Below are 3,748 nucleotides of genomic sequence, written 5' to 3'. Positions count from 1 at the left end.
TTGAAAAATTGCCTCCTTCATGGAGAGATTTCAAGAACTATCTTAAGACAAGCGCAAAGAAATGAAGTTGGAAGATCTTGTGATTCGTCTCAAGATTGAGGAAGACAACAAAACAACCGAGAAGAAGTCTCGTAGAAATTCAACGATCATGGGAGGTAATATCGTTGAGGAGACTGCTCCAAAAAATAAGAAGAGAAAGAGGTCTTCTGGACAGACTAAGGAGCAGAACAAAAAGAAATTCAAGGGTAGCTGCTACAATTGTGGAAAAATCGGTCACAAAGCCCCTGATTGTCGTCTCCCGAAAAAGTATAAGAACAAGGGACAGGCCAACATAGTGGACAAGAATGATGATATTGATGATCTGTGTGCAATGCTTTCGGAATGCAACCTAGTTGGAAATTCGAAGGAGTGGTGGATTGACTCTGGAGCCACTCGACATGTTTGTGCTGTCAAGGAAGCATTTAAGACTTACTCTACTGCTGGTCCCGAAGAAGAGCTTTCCACGGGAAATACTGCAACAGCCAAGATTGAAGGTTATGAGAAGATATTCCTGAAGATGACTTCCGGTAAGGTGTTAACGCTCAACAACGTTCTTCATGTTCCTACTATTAGGAAGAATTTAGTTTCTACTTCTTTGCTTGTTAAGAATGGATTTAAATGTGTATTTGTTTCTGATAAAGTTGTTGTAAGCAAGAATGAAATGTATGTTAGAAAGGGCTACCTCACAGAGGGCCTCTTCAAACTAAATGTAATGGTTGTTGACAATATGAATAAAATTGCAGCTTCTTCTTATTTATTGGAGTCAAATGATTTATGGCATATTCGTTTAGGACATTTCAATTACAAAACCTTGCGGAAGTTAGTTAATTTAGAAGTGTTGCCTAAATTCGAGTGTAATAAATCAAAATGTCAAAGATGTGTTGAGTTTAAGTTTGTAAAACATCCTTATAAGTCTATTGAAAGGAATTCAAATCCTTTAGACATAATTCATACTGACATTTGTGATATGAAGTCAACACCATCTCGAGGTGGGAAAAAATATTTTATTACTTTTATTGACGACTGCACTCGATATTGTTATGTTTATTTGCTTAATAGTAAGGATGAAGCAATTGAAGCATTTAAGCAATACAAGAATTAAGTGGAGAATCAATTGAATTAAAAGATCAAAATGATTAGAAGTGATAGGGGTGGAGAATATGAATTTCCATTTGCAGAAATATGTTCGGAATATGGAATTATCCATCAAACTACTGCACCTTACACACCTCAATCCAATGGAATTGCGGAAAGGAAAAATCGGACATTAAAGGAAATGATGAATTCTTTATTAATAAGTTCCGGATTACCGTAGAGTTTGTGGGGCGAAGCTATCCTTACAGCTAACCGAATACTCAACAGAGTACCCCACAGCAAAACGCAATCTATTCCATATGAAAAATGGAAAGGAAGAAAACCCAACTTGAAATATTTCAAAGTGTGGGGGTGTCTAGCAAAGGTACAAGTTCCTTTACCCAAAAGGGTTAAAATCGGACCAAAAACTATTGATTGCGTTTTCATTGGATATGCTACAAACAGTAAAGCATGTCGGTTTTTGGTTCATAAATCCGATAATCCCGAAATTCACATTAATACGGTAATGGAATCAGATAATGCTGAATTCTTTGAAAGCATCTATCCGTATAAAACTGAATGTGAGTCGTTAAGTGAAAGACCTAAACGACCTCGGGAAGAACCAAAGGAAAATACTCCAAGTATAGAAGATCCAAGGCATAGCAAACATCAAAGAACATCTACTTCCTTTGGACCAGATTTTGTGACATTCTTGCTTAAAAATGAGCCTCAAACTTTTAAAGCAACTATGTCATCTTCTGATTCAGCGTTTTGGAAAGAGGCAGTCAATAGTGAGATTCAATCAATTTTGGATAACCATATATGGGAATTGGTAGATATTCCTCCGGGAAATAAGTCTTTAGGTTCGAAATGGATCTTTAAACGGAAAGTGAAAGCTGATGGCACTATTGACAAATATAAGTCAAGACTTGTTATCAAAGGTTATAGACAAAAGAAAGGCCTTGATTACTTTGACACTTACTCGCCAGTAACAAGGATAACATCTATTAGGGTGTTAGTGGCACTAGTGGCCGTGTATGGTCTTGAAATCCATCAAATGGATGTTAAAACAGTTTTCTTAAATGGAGAATTAGAGGAAGAGATTTACATGGAACAACCTGAGGGTTTTGTGGTAACTAGTAAAGAAACGAAAGTGTGCAAACTTGTTAAGTAACTTTATGGACTTAAACAAGCACCCAAATAATGGCATGCCAAATTTGACCAAACAATGTTGGCAAGTGGGTTTAAAATCAACGAGTGCGACAAATGTGTTTACATTAAAAATACTCCAGGTCATGAAGTCATTGTTTGTTTATATGTTGATGACATGTTGATAATGAACAAAAACATGGCAGATATAAATGCTACTAAGCGCATGTTGGCTAGCAAATTCGATATGAAAGACTTAGGAGTTGCTAATGTGATCTTAGGAATCAGAATTCACAAGACTCCACAAGGTCTAGCATTATCACAGTCTCACTACATTGAAAAGGTACTTGACAAGTTCAAGTATTTGGATTTCAAAATTGCCAAGACTCCAATTGACGTGAGTTATGCACTTTAAAAGAATGAAGGTGAAAGTGACTCACAACTAGATTATGCAAGAGTATTGGGAAGTTTGATGTATATTATGAATTGTACACGACCAGATATAGCATGTGCTATTAGTAAACTGAGTCGGTTTACAAGTAATCCCAATCACATACATTGGATGGCAATGAAACGAGTTTTGGGGTATCTCAAACATACCCAAAATTACGCTTTGCATTATAAAAAATATCCCTCCGTGATCGAGGGATATAGTGATGCAAATTGGATCACTGGATCATCTGAAGTTAAATCCATCAGTGGATATATTTTCACAATTGGGGGTGGAGCAATTTCTTGAAAATCATCCAAACAAACGTGCATCGCCCGTTCTACAATGGAATCTGAATTCATAGCTTTAGATAAGGCCGGTGAAGAAGTTGAATGGCTTCGGAATTTCTTGGAAGATATTCCATTTTGGCCCAAACCTTTGGCACCTATTTGTATACATTGTGATAGTTAAGCGGCAATAGGCAGGGCAGGGAGCGTTATGTATAACGAAAAATCTCGTCATATACGACGGAGACACAATACCGTTAGACAACTACTCTCTAGTGGTGTTATCACAATTGACTACATAAAGTCAAGAGATAACGTGTCAGATCCACTTACAAAAGGCCTATCTAGAGAGGCAGTTGAAAGATCATCAAAGGGAATGGGGTTAAGGTCTAAGACAAGTCATCATGACGGTAACTCTACCTAGCAGACTGGAGATCCCGCGAGCTAGGTTCAAAGAGATCAAACAAAGTTATGAATGACGGTTCAACATTGTCAAATAACTCAACCCATTCTCGCGATGAAGACAATGTTCAGAAATTGAGGTAAAGCATTAAGGCCTTTTGATGAGTCAACAAAGCTTAAAGGTTTTTTAATGATTTGCTAAGTCTGGCAGGATATGACCAGATAGTGTGTCTACAGGATTACACGTTTAGAAATCACCTATGTGAGTGTGAAGTGTAAGCCGCTTCAAGGGGAATGAAAGTAAAGGCCCATTCTCTAAGCACTCATGAAACCAGGCGGTGTTCATGGCTGAAACGAATACAACCGT

The sequence above is a fragment of the Nicotiana tabacum genome, chromosome 13 (genome assembly GCF_000715075.1).
Source record: "Nicotiana tabacum cultivar K326 chromosome 13, ASM71507v2, whole genome shotgun sequence".
In the NCBI taxonomy this organism is placed as follows: domain Eukaryota; kingdom Viridiplantae; phylum Streptophyta; class Magnoliopsida; order Solanales; family Solanaceae; genus Nicotiana; species Nicotiana tabacum.
The sequence above is the reverse complement of the archived record's forward strand: the minus strand, read 5'-3'. Positions refer to the sequence as shown.